Genomic DNA, 16,950 nt, shown 5'->3' with positions numbered 1-16,950 from the left:
TTCTCCAGGATAGACTACATGCTAGCACATAAAACATACCTCCATAATATCAAGAGGATAGAAATTTTGCAGGCTACCTTTGCTGACCACAAGGCCCTGAAATTATATGTGAACTAGAAAGAAACACAGAAAAAAAATCTTTAATTCCTAAAAGTTAAACAGCATAATACTGAACAACCAGTGGGTCCGAGATGAAATCAAAAAGGAAATCAAAACCTTCTTGAAAACAAATGACAATGGAGACACAAACTATCAGAACCTATGGGACACAGCAAAAGTGGTACTGAGAGGAAAATTTATAGCTTTGCAAGCACACATCAAGAAAGAAGAAGGGGCATACCTGAATAGCTTAATGACGCAGCTCATAGAATTAGAAAGTATTCAACAAAAGGACCCAACAATAGGGAGACAGAAGGACATAACAAAGCTGAGAGCAGAAATCAATTAAGTGGAAACCTGAAAAACAATCAAAAAGATCAACAAAAGCAGAAGTTGGTTCTTTGAAAAAATAAACAAGATTGATAGACCACTGGCGAAACTAACAAACAAAGAGAGAGAGAGAAACTTGATAGCTCGTATTTGGGATGAAAAAAGGAGAGATCCATTTTCAGGGCGGGACTCCAGAACATAGAAACTGGCTAGCTTTTGCAGAAGCCGGTTCCCCTGTCTGTGACATCAGGCTGGGAAAATCCACGAAACAACGCCTGCCCAGTGGGGCCCAACTGTGAAAAACTGTGAGTGCTAGCAGTGTATGTCTGTCTACTGTCCTCTTGCGTGAAACTCTTGGGACTGGGGCAAAAAGAGGCTCCAGCAGAGCACGGCCGCGTAGTGAAGCGAAGTGAAGTGAAGTGAAAAGAACACCATCGCAATAAGAAGAAAAAATCACACTAAGAACTGTGCTAGATCACAGAAGTAAGCATTTCTCTCTAGACTGTCATCTCTGTTGCATGCTCAGGCCTAAGATTTGATCCAGTGTGAGGCTTCATCCACGGAGGACTCCCCTCCCTTAGAGGCAAGTCAGCCCATCCAGAAAGGGCGGAACAAGAGGAGTGTGCTGCCTGCATCATATAGCCAATGAATACCACCACAACACGTAGAAAAACCCACAATACAAGTGTGACAATGGGGAAACAACGCAGGCCAGCATCATACATAGAGAATGAAGAGGACAATTATGATGACCAGATAATGACCAACCAACTAATTAGCCTCTCAAATAAGGACTTTAGACTAGCAATATGGAAGATGCTCAAAGAACTCAAAGAAACCATGGATCGAGTTGAACAGAACACAAATAAGAACCAAGAAAATATGAAGACAGAAATCACAAAACTCCAAACTGAAATAACATTTCAACTAACAGGCCTGAAAAAATCAGTAAATGAAGTGAATGACAAAATGGATAAGCTCTGGGACAGGGAATTAGAAGCTGGGAATAGACTTAGTGCTGTGGAAGATGAGATACATAACAATTCTATACAGCAGGAGAGATTGGAAAAAAAACTTAAAGCAAATGAGCAGACGATGGCAAAACTAACAAAGAAAGAGAGAGAAACTTGATAACTCGTATTAGGAATGAAAAAGGAGAGATCACTACTGATATGGTAGAGATTCAAAGGGTAATCAGAAACTACTTTGAGAAACTCTATGCCACTAAAAATGAAAAACCTGGAAGAAATGGATAAATTTTTGGAATCTTATAATCTTCCACGATTGAATGAAGAGGATGTAGCATATCTAAACACACCCATTACTATTGAGGAAATTAAGAAAGTAATCAAATGTCTGCCCAAAAACAAAAGCCCAGGCCCAGATGGATTTACTAATGAATTCTTTCAAACCTTTCAAGAGGAACTACTACCAATCCTGGCAAGACTCTTTCATGAAATTGAAAAAACAGGAAAACTTCCAAATAGCTTTTATGAAGCCAACATTACCTTGATACCTAAACCAGACAGAGATGCTACGAAAAAAGAAAATTACAGACCAATATCGCTGATGAATGCAGATGCAAAGATCTTCAACAAAATCCTGGCAAATAGGATTCAATGCCTCATTAAGAAGATCATCCACTACGATCAAGTAGGTTTCATTCCAGGAATGCAAGGCTGGTTTAACATCCGTAAATCTATCAACATAATACACAACATCAACAGCAAGAAAAATAAAAATCACATGATCATATCAATCGACGCAGAGAAAGCATTTGACAAGGTCCAACACCCATTCTTGATCAAAACTCTCAGCAAGATGGGAATGGAGGGAACCTTTCTCAATATAGTTAAGGCCATCTACCACAAGCCAGAGGCAAATATTGTGCTCAATGGAGAAAAACTGAAAGCCTTTCCTCTAAATTCTGGCACAAGACAAGGCTGTCCTCTCTCACCACTCCTATTCAACATAGCATTGGAAGTACTCGCTATAGCGATTAGGCAAGAAAAGGATATCAAGGGAATCCAGATAGGAAAGGAAGAAGTCAAGCTCTCACTGTTTGCAGATGACATGATACTCTACTTAGAAAACCCCAAAGACTCTATCAAAAAGCTTCTAGAAACAATAGACTCATATAGCAAGGTGGCAGGCTACAAAATTAACACACAAAAATCAATGGCCTTCCTATACACCAATACTAATAAGGAAGAAATGGACATTAAGAAAACAACTCCATTCACTATAGTGTCACACAAACTCAAATATCTTGGAATCAACTTGACTAAAAATGTGAAGGACCTATACAAGGAAAACTATAAAACTCTGCTCCAAGAAATAAGAGAGGACACGCGGAAATGGAAGCATATAACCTGCTCATGGATTGGCAGGATTAACATCATTAAAATGGCAATACTCCCCAAAGCACTGTACAGATTCAATGCGATCCCCCTAAAGATACCCATGACATTCTTCAAAGAAGTGGACCAGGCACTTTTGAAATTTATTTGGAACAATAAACACCCTCGAATAGCTAAAGCAATCATTGAGAAAAAGAATATGGGAGGAATTACTTTCCCCAACTTTAAACTTTACTACAAAGCAATAGTTATCAAAACAGCATGGTATTGGAATAAAGACAGGCCCTCAGATCAGTGGAATAAGCTTGAATACTCAGAGAATGTTCCCCAGACATACAATCATCTAATTTTTGATAAAGGAGCAAAAAATCCTAAATGGAACAAAGAAAGCCTCTTCAACAAGTGGTGTTGGCAAAACTGGGTAGCCACTTGCAAAAAATTGAACTTAGACCCCCAGCTAACATCATGTACGAAGGTTAAATCCAAATGCATGAAAGACCTCGATATCAGCCCCAAAACCATAAGATATATAGAACAATACGTAGGTAAAACACTCCAGGACATTGAGGCTAAAGGCATCTTCAAGGAAGAAACTGCACTCTCCAAGCAAGTGAAAGCAGAAATTAACAGATGGGAATATATTAAGCTGAGAAGCTTCTGCACCTCAAAGGAAATAGTGCCCAAGATACAAGAGCCACCCACTGAGTGGGAGAAACTATTCACCCAATACCCATCAGATAAGGGGCTAATCTCCAAAATATATAAGGCACTGACAGAACTTTACAAGAAAAAAACATCTAATCCCATCAAAAAATGGGGAGAAGAAATGAACAGACACTTTGACAAAGAAGAAATACAGATGGCCAAAAGACACATGAAAAAGTGCTCCACATCACTAATCATCAGGGAGATGCAAATCAAAACAACGATGAGATACCACATCACACCCCAGAGAATGGCACACATCACAAAGAATGAGAATAAACAGTGTTGGCGGGGATGTGGGGAGAAAGGAACTCTTATCCACTGCTGGTGGGAATGCCGTCTAGTTCAACCTTTATGGAAAGCGATATGGAGATTCCTCCAAAAACTGGAAATCGAGCTCCCATATGATCCAGCTATACCACTCCTAGGAATATACCCTAGGAACACAAAAATACAATACAAAAACCCCTTCCTTACACCTATATTCATTGCAGCACTATTTACCATAGCAAGACTCTGGAAACAACCAAGATGCCTTCAACAGACGAATGGCTAAAGAAACTGTGGTACATATACACAATGGAATATTATGCAGCTGTCAGGAGAGATGAAGTCATGAAATTTTCCTATACATGGATGTACACGGAATCTATTATGCTGAGTGAAATAAGTCAGAGAGAGAGAGAAAAACGCAGAATGGTCTCACACATTTATGGGTTTTAAGAAAAATGAAAGACATTCTTGCAATAATAACTTTCAGACACAAAAGAGAAAAGAGCTGGAAGTTCCAGCTCACCTCAGGAAGCTCATCACAAAGAGTGATGAGTTTAGTTGGATAAATAACTACATTTTGAACTGTCCTAATAATGAGAATGTATGAGGGAAATTGAGAACCTGTTTAGAGTACAGGCGGGGGTCGGGTGGGGAGGAGGGAGACTTGGGACATTGGTGATGGGAATGTTGCACTGGTGATGGGTGGTGTTAAAAAAAAAAAGAAAAAGTATAAAAGATGCACTACAATTTAGGATTAACTGGGAAAAAAAGAAATTGTCATAAAAAAAAAAAAAACAAAAAAAAATAAGAAAAAAAAACCCTAAAAAAAAAAAAAGAAAGAAAATAACTTAGTTTCTAAAAAAAAAAAAAATTAATCAAAGAATGGGAACAGATGAAAATAGAAGTCTATGATAAGATCAACAGAAACAACTTAAGAATCATTGGAGTCCCAAAGACCCAGGAAGAAAATTTCCAGGAAGAATCAACAGTCAAGAACATCATTAAAGAGAAACTTCCAGAGCTAAAGAATATATGTGATCAAATCCTGCATACTCGAAGAGTACCAACCAAAAGAAACCCCAGAAAAACCACGCCAAGACACAGCCTAGTCACAATGACAAATCCCACAGATAGAGACAGAATTCTGAAAACAGCAAGATCAAAAGGGGAAATTACGTTCAAGCAAACATCCTTGAGATTTACAGCAGACCTGTCACCAGAAACACTCAATGCCAGAAAGCAGTGGTGGGATATTGTGACAAGACTGAATGAAATGAACGCTTCACCCAGAATACTATACCCAGCAAAACTCATTTTCCAGTTTGACGAAAAAATACATGGTTTCACAGACAAAAAACAGCTCAGAAAATTTACAGACACAAAACCAGTCTTAAGAGAAAAACTGAAAGACCTAATTTAAGACAAGACTACCCAAAAGACACACCAAATTTCGATATAAAGATGGCATTAAATCCCAGGGCAATTCTTTCTCTCAACGTCAATGGACTAAATGCACCAGTCCGAAGACACAGAGTGGCTAAATGGATCAAAAAATGCAATCCAACCTTTTGCTACCTACAAGAAACGCACCTGAATAGTCAGAACAAACATAGACTCAAAAGAAAAGGCTGGAGAAAAATTATCCACAAACAACACCCATAAAAAAGCTGGAGTGGCCATATTAATATCAGATGATGAAAACTTTATACACAGGAAGGTTGTAAGGGACAAAGATGGACATTTTATATTAATCAAGGGGTATATAGAGCTGGAAAAAATCACTCTCCTAAACATATCTGCACTGAATGAGGGGCCAGCAAAATATTTAATACAACTGTTGACAAATCTGAAAAATAATATCAATAACAAAACAATAATTGTGGGGGACCTCAACACGGCTTTGTCAACACTGGATAGGTCAACCAGAATGAAACCCAACAAGAATATACTAGACCTGAGGAGAGAAATGGAAGAAAGAGACCTAGTGGATATATATAAGACACCCCATCCCCAGAATCCTGGATACACATTCTTCTCCAATGTACATGGGACATTCTCCAGGATAGACTACATGCTGGCACATAAAACATACCTCCATAAGATCAAGAGGATAGAAATTTTGCAGACTACCTTCGCTGACCACAAGGCTCTGAAATTATTTGTGAACTCCAAAGGGACTCAGAAGAAACACTTTAACACCTGGAAGTTAAACAGCCTCATACTCAATAACCAGTGGGTCCGAGATGAAATCAAGGAGGAAATCAAAAGGTTCCTGGAAAGAAATGACAACAAAGACACAACTACCTTAACTTATGGGACACAGCGAAAGCAGTACTGAGAGGAAAATTAATAGCTTTGCAAGCACACATCAGGAAGGAAGAAGGAGCTTACCTGAGTAGCTTAATGACACAGCTAACAGAACTAGAAAGTGCTCAACAAAAGGACCCAAAAATAGGACGACAGAAGGAAATAACAAAGCTGAGAGCAGAAATCAATGAAGTGGAAACCCCAAAAACAATCCGAAAGATCAACGAAAGCAGAAGTTGGTTCTTTGAAAAAATTAACAAGATTGATAGACCACTGGCAAACCTAACAAAGAAAGAGAGAGAGAGAGGAACTTGATAACTCGTATTAAGAATGAAAAAGGAGAGATCACTACTGGTATGACAGAGATTCAAAGAGTAATCAGAAACTATTTTGAGAAACTCTACGCCACTAAAAATGAGAACCTGGAAAAAAATGGATAAAATTCTTGGACTCCTATAATCTTCCACGGTTGAAGAAAGAGGATGTAGCATATATAAACACCCCCATCACCATTGATGAAATTAAAACGGTAATCAAATGTCTGCTGAAAAACAAAAGCCCAGGCCCAGATGGATTCACTAATGAACTCTTTCAAACTTTTCAAGAGGAACTACTACCAATCCTGGCAAGACTCTTTCATGAAATTGAACAAACGGAAAAACTTCCAAATAGCTTTATGAAGCCAACATCACCTTGATACCTAAACCAGACAGAGATGCTACAAAAAAAAAAAAAAAGAAAATTACAGACCAATATCGCTGATGAATGCAGATGCAAAGATCCTCAACAAAATCCTGGCAAATAGGATTCAATGCCTCGTTAAGAAGATCATCCACTACGATCAAATAGGTTTCATCCCAGGAATGCAAGGATGGTTTAACATCCATAAATCTATCAACATAATACACAACATCAACAACAAGAAAAATAAAAACCACATGATCATATCAATAGATGCAGAGAAAGCATTTGATAAGGTCCAACACCCATTCTTGATCAAAACTCTCAGCAAGATGGGAATGGAAGGAACCTTTCTCAATATAGTTAAGGCCATCCACCACAAGCCACTGGCAAATATTATCCTCAATGGAGAAAAACTAAAAGCCTTCCCTCTAAATTCTGGCACAAGACAAGGCTGTCCTCTCTCACCACTCTTATTCCACATAGCAATGGAAGTACTTGCTATAGCGATTAGGCAAGAAAAAGATATCAAGGGAATCCAGATAGGAAAGGAAGAAGTCAAGTTCTCACTGTTTGCAGATGACATGATACTCTACTTAGAAAACCCTAAAGACTCTACCAAAAAGGTTCTAGAAACAATAGACTCATATAGCAAGGTGGCAGGCTACAAAATTAACACACAAAAATCAATGGCCTTTCTATACACCAATAGTAATAAGGATGAAATGGACATTAAGAAAACAACCCCATTCACAATAGTGCCACACAAACTCAAATATCTTGGAATCAACTTGACTAAATATGTGAAGGACCTATACAAAGAAAACTATAAAACTCTGCTCCAAGAAATAAGAGAGGACACAGGGAAATGGAAATGCATACCCTGCTCATGGATTGGCAGGATTAACATCATCAAAATGGCAATACTCCCCAAGGCATTATACAGATTTAATGCTATCCCTCTAAAGATACCCATGACATTCTTCAAAGAAGTGGATCAGACACTTTTGAAAGTCATTTGGAACAATAAACAACCTCGAATAGCTAAAGCAATCATTGGGAAAAAGAATATGGGAGGAATTACTTTCCCTAACTTTAAACTGTACAACAAAGCAATAGTTATCAAAACAGCATGGTATTGGAATAAGGACAGGCCCTCAGATCAGTGGAATAGGCTTGAATACTCAGAAAATGTTCCGCAGACATCCAATCACCTAATTTTTGATAAAGGAGCAGGAAATCCTAAATGGAGCAGGGAAAGCCTCTTCAACAAGTGGTGTTGGCACAACTGGCTAGCCACTTGCAAAAAATTGAACTTAGACCCCCAGCTAACATCATGTACGAAGGTTAAATCCAAATGCATGAAAGACCTCGATATCAGCCCCAGAACCATAAGATATATAGAACAGCACATAAGTAAAGCACTCCAGGACATTGAGACTAAAGGCATCTTCAAAGAGAAAACTGCACTCTCCAAGCAAGTGAAAGCAGAGATTAACAGATGGGAATATATTAAACTGAGAAGCTTCTGCACCTCAAAAGGAATAGCACCCAGGATACAAGAGCCCCCCACTGAGTGGGAGAAACTATTCACCCTATACCCATCAGACAAGGGGCTAAACTCCAAAATATACAAGGCACTGACAGAAATTTACAAGAAAAATGCATCTAATCCCATCAAAAATGGGGAGAAGAAATGGACAGACACTTTGACAAAGAAGAAATACAAATGGCCAAAAGACACATGAAAAAATGCTCCACATCACTAATCATCAGGGAGATGCAAATCAAAACAACTATGAAGTACCACCTCACACCCCAGAGATTGGCACACATCACAAAAAATGAAAACAAGCAGTGTTGGCGGAGATGTGGAGAGAAAGAAACTCTTATCCAGTGCTGGTGGGAATGCCGTCTAGTGCAACCTTTATGGAAAGCAATATGGAGATTCCTCGAAAAACTGGAAATAGAGCTCCCATATGACCCAGCTATACCACTCCTTTGAATATACCCTAGGAACACAAAAATACAATACAAAAATCCTTCCTTACACCTATATTCATTGCAGCACTATTTACCATAGCAAGACTCTGGAAATAGCCAAGATACCCTTCAACAGATGAATGGCTAAAGAAACTGTGGTATAAAAAAAAGAAAGAAAGAAAGAAAGAAACTGTGGTACATATACACAATGGAATATTATGCAGCTGTCAGGAGAGATGAAATCATGAAATTTTCCTATACATGGATGTACATGGTATCTATTATGCTGAGTGAAATAAGTCAGAGAGAGAGAAAGATGCAGAATTGTCTCACTCATCTATGGGTTTTAAGAAAAATGAAAGACATTCTTGCAATAATAACTTTCAGACACGAAAGAGAAAAGAGCTGGAAGTTACAGCTCACCTCATGAAGCTCATCACAAAGAGTGATGAGTTTAGTTAGAGAAATAACTACGTTTTGAACTATCCTAATAATGAGAATGTACAAGGAAAATAGAAAGCCTGTCTAGAGTACAGGCGGGGGTTGGGTGGGGAGGAGGGAGATTTGGGACATTGGTGATGGAAATGTTGCACTGGTAATGAGTGGTGTTCTTTACATGATTGAAACCCAAACACAATCATGTATGTAATAAAGTTGTTTAAATAAAAAAAATTTTTAAAAATTATGCCCACAAATTCCATTATCATGTTTGGACTTTGCCAGCTCCATAGGCACACTCTTTTCTTGAACAAGATGTACACCGAGCTGTGAAAGATTATGGCTACACTACCATGCAATTAAAAGCTGCAATCTCAGGAGAAGAGAGTGAGTCAAAGCTCCAGCCTGGTCCAGAGCCACTCTTGCTGCCTTCATTATCCAGAATCACATTTTCTCATTGACCGTCTATATGATTCCCTGAGGAGACACTGATCTGGCCACACTCAGGTACACTGGTTGTTGGGCTGATAGCACCAGAAATTTTGGGGGAGTGAGTGCAGGCACCCTACTCATATCTTCTTTCTTCTGGGAAAGCCTGGCATCTATAACCAAGCCCACAAACACATTCACCATGTTCAGGCAGGGTCTTCTTCCAGGTGGACCTGCAGCAGAGTATATGCCCCTAAAATTTGTACTATAATAGTTTTGAATTTATAGATAATTTCATTTGTTTGATGCTGTCATCTCTAAAGTAACATGTTGATTTAACAGACTGAACTTATAACAAGAGCTTACTGAACCTTCTACCATTGTATTAATGACTTTATTGGTGATAAAATAATTTTCACAAATGAGCTTGCTATTTACTTTTTCTTTTTTTTCTCTCTTCTTTTCCATTACATTTTTTCTTTCCACTTTTTCAATAGTTTTGAGTTCACTTATGTAGAAACAAATGTAATATGATCGATTATGTGATACATTTTTAAATAAATAATTTTTTTTAAATTAAGTATTTCTTAGTTATATCACTTAGTAATCTGAGTCATGTATTTCCTGACCTTCCCAGTTAAATCCCAGTATGTAGGAAAGCCCAGCGATGTTTCCATCTTCAGTTCCAACTAAGTATATATTGACTTCAAGAGAACCATGGTAAGAGTTACTCTGAGAACAGAAAGACAGCTTAAGTCAGGGGTCTCAAACTCAATTTACCTGGGGGCCGCAGGAGGCAAAGTCGGGGTGAAGTAGGGCCGCATAAGAGATTTCGCTTACCGAATATTCACAATAAAAAATCGTATTAGTAAGAAAAATATCGCAAAAAATCACATTAAACATTTGCATACCCCGAACGGAACTGCTCGGGGTATGCGAATGTTTAATGCGATTTTTTTCTTACTAATGCGATTTTTGTTGCGATTATTCGGTAAGCGAATAATCGCGAATACTGCAATATTTGAAGGCCGGCCACGGGCCACAAAATGTTATACAGAGGACTGCAAATGGCCCGCGGGCCGTGAGTTTGAGACCCCTGGCTTAAGTAGTAGAGAACATATCAAACATATGTGAGAATCTAGGTATCTTTAATCCCTGGCACTGCTTTCACCACCACCGGCCCCCCCAGCATTGCTGAGTGTAGATCTTAAATTTTTCAAAATGATTCTGAAACCACCTGCAAGCCTATACAATGTCTGCCATAAAATCATTCTAAAGAAAGGTGGCTAACCATCTCTGATTTAGCCTTTTCTTGTGAGTCAAGATTATTAGTCAATGGTAACTCCATTGATTTGCTTTGGGTAAAATCCTTTGGATCATCTTGAACTATCTCATCTTCTACCGGCTATAATCAAATTCTCAGCAAATGCTAAAGGCTCTTAGCATCAACATATATCTCACTTCATTGCTTTTCCTTTGTCGAGTTACCAATGCCTGTGGCTGTCTGTGATTAGATTCCTTTCTGCCAGCTGTGGTGGTATGAATCTTCCAGCAACTCTCCCAACTCAGAAATTTAAAGCTTTTAATTTTCCTAGCCTGCATTCTCTTTCACCAAGTAGCTTTACAACTTGAACTCTCCTTTTTCTTTCTTCATATTTGCCTTTCTTCTTACTTCTTATCTTCTTATTTTACCTTTCTTCTTATTTATATAGCAACTATCATACCCTCTCTCATTTCCTTACCTAACCCTTTTTCCTGACTTAAGTACCACTCATCATTACATGTTTTGTTATATAAATTTTTATTTTTATGGGAAACATCTTTTTACTTAAACATATTTTATCTGAAAGAACAAAAAAAACCGAACTTGTTGAAGCAAAGCACAAGATCAAACTGACCCTGACCTGGAGAATTCCCCCCAAGAGACTCTGTGTCTGAGATTTCTGAACTACACTTTATTTCTCAGGCTCTTGGCTTCCTCCAGTTTGGTTCTTCATTGCTATTCCAAATGTTTACTATTAAATGACCTTTTGATAACTGAGTTGCGATAGTGTCACCTCCAACCCATAAAAATTACTTCCTTAACCCAAAACTCATTTTACGCAATTTTGAAAGTAAAGGACAGAGAAAATAACTGCCGGGAAGGGGGAAGCAGAAGTGAAAAAAGATGCTCTTTGTTATTGGGAATTAGAAAAGGAGTAAGAAGACAGGAAGATGTCCAAAGGGAAAGAGAGGAGCAGAGCAGCTACCATCTTCCCCTCTGCATCTACCTGGGTCCTTGTCCAAAGCACAGGTGAGTGTGGCCTCACCCAGAGGAAGAGAGAAGAGCAGCTAAGCAGCTTCTACTTCCTAAAGCATTGCACAGATTCAATGAAATCCCTATAAAAATTTCCATGACATTTTCAAAGATGCTTAGAGGAACAATAGTGCTGGGAATTGAACCTGGGTGGGCATGTTTTCTAATTACTGTATTATCTACAAGTCCTTTAACAATAAAATCCTATATTTCTAAATTAAGAGATTATACTAGGACAATGATAGTTGGAACTGACCACTCGAGACAAGAACTTGATGCTGAAAGGGGAGAAAGTGACGTGCAAGGATCCCCTCCATTGACAATGTACAGACAATGTACAAAAAAGAAAAAGAGGGAGAAAGAGAGAGTGAAAAGAAGCAAATTTCCATCCCTAGAGAGAGAGGCAGTGCTGGGGTGGGATGGGAGAGAAACAGGTGACTTGGGTGACGGGTAGGGTACACTGGTGAAGGATGGTGTACATTGTATGCATGAAACCCAACAATGAACAATTTTGTAATCATGGTGCTTAAATAAAGCAATCAATGAAAAATGAAGACAAGAAATAAATTGATTATAAAGATCATGATTATGAAATTAAGATTAAGAAATATAATTATTGGGGCCAGAGCGATAGCACAGCAGTAGGGCATTTGCCTTGCATGCAGCCAACCTGGGACGGACCTATGTTCAATTCCCAGCATCCCATATGGTTCTCTGAGCCTGTCAGGAGCAATTTCAGAGCATAGAGCCAGAAGAAACCCCTGAGCACCACCAGGTGTGACCCAAAAACCAAAATAAATGTGATTATGAAGATAATAACTTCAACGTAGTTGCTATTCATATTCTATAAGAGAAACATGGTGTATACTTACTATTTACAGAGATTCTTGATGACTCAAGAAGAAAGGAACATGAATTTTTAAGATAGTCTTATCTTTTTTTGATCGAAGTACGATGATTTACAAATACTCTTAGTGCTGGTTTCACATGTGCACAATTCTAATACCATACCAATCACCTCTTGAATCTGCCTCTTTCTTCCAAGGTCTCAAAGGCCCTTCCTTTTCAACCACACTGTTACCCCATGTAAACTCAGTTCTCCCGTTGTGTTGCCTGTGCCCTTTGTTGCTACTTTGCTGTCTATCTTTAATCCCCACATGAGAAAATCATTCTGTATCTATCCCTTTCCTTCTAAATAACTTTGCTCAGCATGATATCCTCTAGTTTCAACCATGTTGTACCAAATTACATGTTTCTTTTTTTCTTAGAGATGCAGAATATTCCAGTATGTATCTATAGAACTTCCTGATCCATTCATACATAGGTTGAACTTGTGTTGTTTCCATATCTTGGCTACTGTACTAAACACTAAGGTGAACATAAGTGTAAACTTATTCATTAAAGTTCATGTTTCTGTATTTTGAGGGCAGATACCAAGAAACAACATTGTTGGATTGTGTGGGTGTCCTATTAATTTTTTTGGAAAGCAATCCATATTGCTTTCCATAGTAGTGTTACCATTTAATATTTCCACCAGCAGTAAATAAAGATTTTTTTCTCACAATGGCCTCACCAACATTGGTTGTTTCCAGACTTTTTGATATATAGGGCACATGAATTTATAAGTCATTCATTAGTATTAATTTTAGGTCATAAGACCCATAGACTATTGCATTGTTTGACAATTTTTACATATATTACCCTATTGCTCCTTCATCTGGCCAAGTCACCTATAGAGGTCAAAATATACACATTTTTCTGGGGAAAAAAAAAAACAACAAAAACAACTTTTTCTGAATGCTATCTCCTCTCCAGAGAACAAATGAATCTGTAGCTGCTGATGGAAATCTACACTTCCACATTGGTAACTATTAGCTTTGGGGACCTTCTCACTCTTTCCTCTTGCTTAATTATAATTTGCTTTCTGATCTAAGAAACTGTATTATCTCTGATTGACAACAAGCCCTGAGAACCCTTAAAGCTAAAACCAGAGTGAGTTGATATGAACCAACAGGATAATTTGACCTTATTTTACCCCTGCTGAATAATTAAATGAACATTGAGCAAACTTCTAAAACATACTTAAAATTGCCTTTAAATTTTCCATTAAAAATTACTTCTGTAAATGTGCTGTGTTGAGACTGGGACACTAGTGCAGCAGGGAGGACACTTGCCTTGCATGCAGCTAACTAGTTTCCACACCCAGAATCCCATATGGTTCTCTGAGCATCACCAGGAATGATTCCTGAATGCAGAGCCAGAATTAACCCCGGAGCATCAATAAATCTGCCCCCCACACACACACACACACAAAGTGTGGTATGTTTGGTTCCTTTTTCTTCATCTAAAGAAAATTTTTGTGATTTAATAGTCAAATTAATACTATAATTTTCTGAAAATCAATCTTTTAACATGGTGATTTCTCACTACTTAATGCTTGTATTACAAATAACACAATTATGCTTAATTTTATTTCATGACTAACTGCTTGCTCCCTTTAGTATGGCTTAACTTCACATTTAGAAAAATGATCAGTGGGGCCAGAGAGATAGCATGGAGGCAAGGCATTTGCCTTTCATGCAGAAGGATAGTAGTTCGAATCCCGGCATCCCATATGGTCCCCTGAGCCTGCCAGGAGTGATTTCTGAGTGTAGAGCCAGGAGTAACCCCTGAGTGAGGCTGGGTGTGACCCCCCCAAAAAAAAGAAAAGAAAAATGATCAGTGAATATTTGAAAATTCTGAAAAATTTTGTTATAATTTCTGTTGCCAATAGTGCCTCATAATTTGACTGAATTGAATTTTTATGTAATTAAATACTGAGCATGTGAAGAAGTCATCACAGATGCTTAGTGATGGCCTAGGTGTCTGGCCTTTGAAAATAATCTCAGATCCTAAAGTAATTTTTACTTTTTTAATTTAAACCATGGTGATTTACCAATTGTGATTTAACCCAATCATAGTTGGGTTTCAGATATACAATGTTTCAGGACCAATTCCATCACCAACCTCCCTCCATCAATGTTCCCAGAGTCTATTCCATGCTACCACCACCTACCCCAGCCTGCCAGCATAACAAGCTCATTGGTAACTTTGATTGTTAAGATTTTGGTCTCAAGATTTCATTGTTGTTGACTCTGACTTGAATATTTATGACTGTACTTTCTTAACGCCACTAGTGCACTTGAGACCCCTTGGCTCTTGTCCCCCATCCTTTCATAGTTTTCTTTCTCCTTTTCTACTCAATTTCTTTCCTTCTACTCCCTCTATTCTGGGAACTAGAATATTCTTAACAAGACCCTTTTAACCCATTGCATTTCTTCATGCATCTATTCTAAATACATATAAGTATTATCATCTGTTGCATTAAATAATTAACGATGGATCTGGATGGAGGTGGATGGATTTCTCTGCCATCCCAGGCCACGTGGCTCCGCAATCCCCATTCAGCTGGCGGGTCCCAGGTTTAGGTGAATGGCGGAATCAGACTCATCCAGAGACAGGCATCAGGAAGCATCAACTTTATTTATGCCCTATTCACCACATGTGTGTGGCCTATATCATAACCTTCCAAGCACAGCCATTCTTAACTCCTTTCAGCCATCTTCCCTTTGACCTCCATGCTGGCCAAAGACCAAAAGACCAGAGCCGAGAGTCCTAATCCCCTGGGTCAAAGGCCTTATATAACCTTTCAAGACCACTCCCCGGAATGGAAGGGTCTCAGGTAGGTACACCTAAATCTAGGGGGATGAGGCTTCAATCATCCTGCATTTATCTTTCTTCTTTTGGTTGACTTCATTTAACATAATAGTTTCCAGTTCTATTTATGTGTAACAAGTATTTTTACCAATATGATTTGGTTATTGACAAGAATCCACTCAGGAGAGATACTTTATGAACAATAAAATACAATGCAGCTTTCAAAAATTCAGGACCCAGATAAGTAACAAGTTATTGAAAGAGTAAAAAATACATAAACTATCTTTGATTTTTATCATTTCCTTCATGCAAATAACACTTTCAATAAGTAGGATCTACCATGAAACAAAGAGAACAAGTTTTCCCTTGTCAGCCATACAGTAGCATCTGGTTGAATCAGTAGCATCTGGCTGAATCAGTAGCATCTGATCACCTTGGATGAAATGACTCTGTTACTCTTTTATAGTTGCTTGGTGTCACAGTGTGCTCTTAGTAGGCTACAATGCAAAAATAACTGCCAAGTAAACTGGCTAAGTTTTGAAACTCTGGAGAAGTAAACTCAGAGGAAAGAAAGGAGTATGATCTTTGAAGTCAGGCTCTTTGCTCTGCCATTTAATGGGTCAGATTTGGTCCAAAATCTAGCCAAGTTACTCAACATCTTTGTTCTTCAATTGATTCACAGGTAAAAATTGAAACAGTAATTGTACTTAACTTTGGAGCTGGTTGTACATATGAAACAATCTGACAAAGAACTAAAAATAGTGTCAGAAATATAGTAAGTTGTGAACAAGGAATTGATACGATGACGATAATCATAATGATATATATTGGGAAATTATACTTTATTCACATTCCTATTTTAGGACACAGTTCTTTATAAAGACAGATCTGGATTGTGTTTGTAATCCATATGTTCTATTATGGTCAAGAGGTTCATCAAAAATCGAGGAGTTCCATTCTATTTCCACATACACACCCACAAGTGAGTTTATTCTATAGCACAGATGTTCTGAGCCACCACCACAGGAGTGGGAGGCAGCACAATATAAAGCTTGTGAGTCAGAATGGCATGAGCTCGAAACTCAACTATATCTCTTAATATCTATGTAGTGTAGACAAATTAGTCAACTTCATTCTGTTTTTCTTTTACAAAAGGGAAATAAAAGCAGTCCTTGTTTTCCTAATGCAAGAAGATGAAACAATGCTACATGAATACTTTAGAATCTGTAGTACAGAAATGTCCAATGGAAGGTAATTTTCATGATTCATCTTATTATTAAGATGCTGAAGGAACTATCTATCCTTTGAATCTTTTCAAAGAAACAATAAAAATTCTCTGAATTGTAAGGGAGC

The sequence above is a fragment of the Suncus etruscus genome, chromosome 7 (genome assembly GCF_024139225.1).
Source record: "Suncus etruscus isolate mSunEtr1 chromosome 7, mSunEtr1.pri.cur, whole genome shotgun sequence".
Taxonomy (NCBI): domain Eukaryota; kingdom Metazoa; phylum Chordata; class Mammalia; order Eulipotyphla; family Soricidae; genus Suncus; species Suncus etruscus.
The sequence above is the reverse complement of the archived record's forward strand: the minus strand, read 5'-3'. Positions refer to the sequence as shown.